This window comes from Leptonychotes weddellii, chromosome 1, assembly GCF_054177405.1.
Source record: "Leptonychotes weddellii isolate Sample4059 chromosome 1, ASM5417740v2, whole genome shotgun sequence".
Taxonomy (NCBI): domain Eukaryota; kingdom Metazoa; phylum Chordata; class Mammalia; order Carnivora; family Phocidae; genus Leptonychotes; species Leptonychotes weddellii.
Genome location: NC_138369.1, coordinates 177,994,880 through 178,001,417, shown reverse-complemented (window position 1 = coordinate 178,001,417; position 6,538 = coordinate 177,994,880). Strand labels below are relative to the sequence as shown.

The 6,538-nt window shown below is 33.3% G+C and overlaps 1 long non-coding RNA gene across 1 annotated transcript in view; it reads right to left on the bottom strand.

Annotated features, from left to right (window-relative positions):
* Positions 1-6,538, bottom strand: part of LOC145716262 (uncharacterized) — a 90,595-nt gene that overhangs the window by 82,237 nt on the left and 1,820 nt on the right. Inside the window, exon 2 of the long non-coding RNA XR_014138831.1 lies at positions 5,528-5,587. This is a non-coding gene — a long non-coding RNA (uncharacterized LOC145716262). The remainder of the gene's footprint in view (positions 1-5,527; positions 5,588-6,538) is intronic.

Genomic DNA, 6,538 nt, shown 5'->3' with positions numbered 1-6,538 from the left:
TTTGGGGTAAGTACCCAGTAGTGCAATTGCTGGATCGTATGGTAGCTCTATTTTCAACTTTTTGAGGAACCTCCATACTGTTTTCCAGAGTGGCTGCACCAGCTTGCATTCCCACCAACAGTGTAGGAGGGTTCCCCGTTCTCCGCATCCCTGCCAACATCTGTCGTTTCCTGACTTGTTAATTTTAGCCATTCTGACTGGTGGGAGGTGGTATCTCATTGAGGTTTTGATTTGGATTTCCCTGATGCCGAGCAATGTTGAGCACTTTTTCATGTGTCTGTTGGCCATTTGGATGTCTTCTTTGGAAAAATGTCTGTTCATGTCTTCTGCCCATTTCTTGATTGGATCATTTGTTCTTTGGGTGTTGAGTTTAAGAAGTTCTTTATAGATTTTGGCTACTAGCCCTTTATCTGATATGTTATTTGCAAAAATCTTCTCCCATTCTGTCGATTGTCTTTTGGTTTTGTTGACTGTTTCTTCTGCTGTGCAAAAGCTTTTTATCTTGATGAAGTCCCAATGGTTCATTTTTGCCCTTGCTTCCCTTGCCTTTGGCAATGTTTCTAGGAAGGAGTTGCTGCAGCTGAGATCCAAGAGGTTGCTGCCTGTGTTCTCCTTTAGGATTTTGATGGACTCCTGTCTCACATTTAGGTCTTTCAACCATTTTGTGTCTATTTTTGTGTGTGGTGTACTCTTATAGTCTTTTAAAATATATATATAAAATAAATTCCTCCACTTTGAAATGACATTTTTTTTACTTTGAAGGGCGAACACAGGAATGTTACATCAAACATATCCGGTCACATTTTACTCATGAAGAGCTTCAAAAAGAGGTCAGGAAAGCAGGATTTTGTGGGGTTTTTTGTGGGTTGGGGGGTGGTTCTGGCTTTAACAGTGCCACTCATCACCCGGGTTTCAGTTACTCTGCTACCACTCTGAGTAGTAATATTTATAATCATTCAGATGCAAAAACTGTCAAATTAATGAAATGTAGAGCATTATATATTGGGGGGTTGTTCTGAAGAAAGGTGGAGATATTAATTTATTTTAGATTGGTTAAGAAAACATGTTAAATTTTCAGTAACTATTTAAAAAACCATGTTTTACTTGTAACAAAGAAAAAAAGAGGAACATTAAAACAAACTTAAAGAAAGAAATAGAAATCACAAAATATGCAGGTAGAAATAAATACAGTTATATCATTGATTGAAATAAGTTAAGTAGAATAAGCTCACCTTGTAGTGATATAACATATCAGTTATGTGATAAAGGAAACCAAATCTGTAGAAAAGGGTATGCTATTCAGTCAATGGTGCTGGGACACTTATTCATGTAATAAACTAAATTGGATTCATACCTACAGGATACACACAAAAAAATCCATTTCAAGGCTCATTAAAAGTAAAAGTACATGTCAAAACTTTAAAACTTTTTTATAAGAAAAACTATTAGAATTAATAACTGATATTAGTAAGGTAACAGAATACACTTGTATTTCCATATATCTACAAAATCTATAAGAATAAAACCTTTAAAACTTATAAAATAATGTGTAAGAGAATAGTTCTGTTGTCTCAGGGAAGGGAAATGTTAATCAAACAAGGTTTAAGTAGCTAAAAACAAGAAAAAGAAAGATAAAAAAATTAGACATTAAAAAAATTTTAACTCTTAAAAAAAGGCAATATGTAAGTGAACATAAAAGTCAAACACTGGGAAAAATATAATTAAAGCACAATATGCAAATAGTTTTTATCCTAAATTTGTAAAGAACTCCCATTAATCAATAAGATAAAAAAACATGCCATCAAAAAAAAGAGGTGAAGATTATGTACAGGCAATTCCTTAAGAAAGAAAGAAATTGAAAAGGGGTGTGTGTGTGTGTTTATTTGAAAATATGTTAAGCTTCATCAGTAATCAGAAATATGTAAATAAAAAGCACCATAAGAAAAAAATCACTTTACTCCTCCCCTGCATAAAATTGGCCAAATTAAAATAAAATCCCACCTCTTGCTCTCTCTCTCTGTCTCTCTCTCTCTGTCTCTCTCTCTCTCTCTCACACACACACACACACACACACACAGAGTAAGTGTTGCTGACAACAAAGAACAACAATATCTTATGCACACCAGATAAGGGCAGCATGGTGTACCAAACAAAATTGGAAATATGCAAACTCTAAGGACTTCTACTCCTTCTATATATGTTCAAATAAAAATATAGGGACATTCATGCTGTCACAACATTGTTGTAAGACCAAAATATCCACTGAAAGATAAATGAATAAATAAATTGTAGAGGAATATGTTGAGTCCATCAATTGTTTCAATCATGTTTTCTTTCTTAAATTGGGTATTGAATGCATGGGTATTCATTATATGTTCTTTATCACCTTGAGAATATGCAAGTATTTATAATTATTTTATAAAGGAAAGCAGTGTGCTAGTGTAAGATAAGAGGAACAGAAGTTTTGAATTTGAATCCCTGTCTTCTATTTGTAGTTTTTATGAGCATGAGAAAAATCACCTAACTTCTGTACACTTGTCTTTTCCCACTGATGGTTTTATAATAGCCACACTTGTTCTACCTAGTCACAGAAGCTTCAAGAAGATCAATGAAATAATGTATGTAAAGGTGCTCTGTAAGTTTAAAAATCAAGCAACTATTAGTTTTCTTATAATTTTAGTATTATTACTATATTTACAATAAGAATAATTATTATTATAACCTGAGCAAGTAATTTTTACTGTCCGGTATCTCTGAAAATGAGAATTTGAGCCAAATGGATTTTAGGGAGCCTCCACAACTAACATTCTAAAATTGATTTGTGACTAGAATTAACTATTGAGAAAAAGAAGAATGATGTTTATTGGTTCAGGGAATGTGATAATAAGTGATGGTCATAATACTTGTGGGTTATGATGAAAATTTAAACAAGCAAAAGTAAGACATTTAATACTATGCAGGACTAAAAATGTTTATTTCAGTAGGTATTGTTATGAGTTTAAATCACTTCATGCTGAAAAATGAACCAATAAGCTTGGAATAAATTGACCAAGAACTTCTCAGTGAATATGAGAGAACATAGCTAAAGATAATACTACATAACATATAAGATCAATAAGTTTTAACTGTTTATTTAGTGATGTCAGAACTTCTATAATAGTAAGACATTGGGTGAGATAATAGTCTGTATACAACTGAAAAATTAACTAGATTTCCATCACTATTAAAAATGGAAAATACCAGTACAGAGCACAAACTTTTTGACTACTCACAAGAAACAATGTTGCCGTCAATGAGTTTTGGAGCCTACATATAAAATCTAATGGAAATGTGATTTCCCTGAGCAGTCCATTAAAGTTCAGCTCTAATAAAGCCCTGCTTTGCAAAATGTGTTCAAAGCTGACCAACTCTGGTTCTATTCACTAATATATGATAATTACAAAATATAAGCACAACAAAGAATCATAGACAAAGTGCTTAACAATTAAGGGCTCTGGAGTAAAACTGGGTTTAACTCTTCCACTACTTCCTGGCTGTATGACTTCAATTTATTCATCTGTAAAATGTCAATAATAATAGCAAAAATCCTTATATAGATTTTTGCAGAATTGGATGAGTGAATGCATGTAATATGCTTACAGCAATTCTTGGCACATGCTTCAACCTCTCATTAATAGTTAGCTGCTACAATAATGTGTTGGTGGAAAAATGTATTTATCTGATAATTTTTCAATAATAACCCTAAAAAGTCAAAATCCCATATTATCTGTTTATATATCTTAAATTTGCCTCCCTAGGCCTCTGAATCACAAAGGTTATTGGCTATAAAATTTGGCAGGTGTATACGGTATCTGTGTCTGTGGCCTAGAATTATAGTAACTTTGTCCTAGAATATTTTACTGTAATTAATAAGTGACTGATTCCTTCTTTTTACTTTGTTCCTATATCCAATAATGTTTTCCAAAACTTTTTCTATTATCTGGTTGGGATTTCTTTAGATGCACAAGATTTTATTTATCTCTCTTGAATAACCAACTTTATTTCTCCTAATTTAAAGTTCTTTTGCTAATTTCACAGTGTTTATGCCATTACTTTTAAAGTATCATTTATTAGTAATGTTTATATTTACAAATAAATTGTGTTTTCCCTATTAAAGATGTTAATGAAAATAAAACACTCTGATGTACTGCGGGGAGATGCCAAATGTAATGTTATTCAACCACACCCAAGCAAATTCCCTGAATTTTTGTTTATCATCCTCATATGATTTCAGAATCAGAGGCTTTAAAAGTCAGATGGATCATAGTCATCTAATGCAATCTCCTCATTTTTACATAAGAATTTCAAAACCTGCTTTAGTTAGATAAGTTAATCAAGCAAACTGGGATTATACACCAAATCTATTGACTGAATTCTGAGTTCTTTCTGATGAAACACACCAGTAATTTAATATATCAGTCAAGTGCCATGAAATATGACAAACAGTTCACTAACTAGGGAACTTTATTTAATAAAGAACATATGACACATTACTCTATAGGTTTAATATTTCTAATGTTTGGTAAGGTGTTAGGTTATAAATCAAGTTGAATTTTGGACTGACAGAGAGCCAAGATAAAGCAGCTTTAAATGTTCATTAAATGCAAAGTTGAGAGGTGTTTTAGAAGCATATTTTCTGGAGGAAGAAAAAAAGAAAGGAAAATTTCGAAGGGAAAAATATGTTCCGAAATCCTAATGAAGAAGTATCATACTCCTGGCATAAGTTTTCCTTTAGATGATAAAGTCATCAATATCAGATTCCAAGATTTTAATCTCCCCTTTTCAATGTTAATAATTCACTAATACAGGATTTTAAATATCTTATTCATTTCTCAGAAAATTCTTCCAATACCAGATTGTTTGCAAGTCTATGAGTAGTGACAAGTAATATAATGAATGGACATTCCTAGCAATTTTTCCTTTCAACACTCTTCATATTCCTCAAATTGCAGATAATTTTATTTAAAAAATCCAACATTTCCTTGAGTATTTCTTTGCCCTATCTGTTCAAGAATTTTTGACTATGTATCATATGTGTTTTATAGTTAATATTTTAAAAATGATACTCAAAAGTTTACTTTCAAGTAACTTTAGACTAACTTAGACCAAAAAATTTTTATATAGAACCAAACTAAAAGCCATACGTAAGTCACAGACAAAATAACAGATAGTTATCGCTATTAGAAACCTTGTGACTTGCTCTAAAATAGGGGGAAAAAAGTAACTACTTTAGTAGCTTTTCAACTTTGGTGCACCCATCCTAGTCACACTCTGGTTCTATTCAACTTTGGTGCACCCATCCTAGTCACACTCTGGTTCTATTCACTAATATATGATAATTACAAAATATAAGCACAACATATAACACTCTGGGCAATTTTCTTTGGCCTAGACTAAAGATTATTACTTCATTCATGTTGTGATTGGTGGTGGTGGTGATGTTTGTGATGGTAGGAAAGAGGATAAAATTATACTTTTTTCTACTCACCATTAGAAGTGACAGAAATGTTCTCTTAAAACTCTGAAAGTGACAATCTGGCATCAACACCTATGGATGAGGGGTTTTTATTTTATTTTATTATTTTATGTTAGTCACCATACAGTACATCATTTGTTTTTGATGTAGTGTTCCATGATTCGTTGTTTGCATATAACACCCAGTGCTCCATGCAATACATGCCCTCCTTAATACTCATCACTGGGGATAACCCATCCCTCCAACCCCCTCCACTCTAAAACCTTCAGTTTGTTTCTCAGAGTCCATAGTCTCTCCTGGTTCCTCTCCCCCTTCATTTTTGCCTTCCTTCTCCTAATGTCCTCCATGCTATTCCTTATGTTCCACAAATAAGTGAAACCATATGATAATTGACTTTCTCTGCTTGACTTACTTCACTTAGCATAATCTCCTCCAAACAAAGCTGGGGGCATCATGTTGTCCGATTTCAAGCTGTGTTACAAAGCCGTGATCACCAAGACAGCATGGTACTGGCACAAAAACAGACATACAGACCAATGGAACAGAATAGAGAGCCCAGATATGGACCCTCAACTCTATGGTCAAATAATTTTCAACAAAAATATGCAATGGAAAAAGACAGTCTCTTCAATAAATAGTGCTGGGAAAATTGGACAGCTATATACAGAAGAATGAAACTCGACCATTCTCTAACACCATACACAAAGATAAACTCAAAGTGGATGAAAGACCTCACTGTGAGACAGGAATTCATCAAAATCCTAGAGGAGAACACAGGCAGTAACCTCTTTGACATCGGCCACAGCAACTTCTTTCAAGACACGTCCCCAAAAGCAAGGGAAACAAAAGCGAAAATGAACTTTTGGGAGTTCATCAAGATAAAAAGCTTTTGCACAGCAAAGGAAACAGTCAACAAAACTAAGAGGCAAACCACGGAATGGGAGAAGATTTTTGCAAATGACACTACAGACAAAGGGCTGATATCCAAGATCTATAAGGAACTTCTCAAACTCAACACCCAAA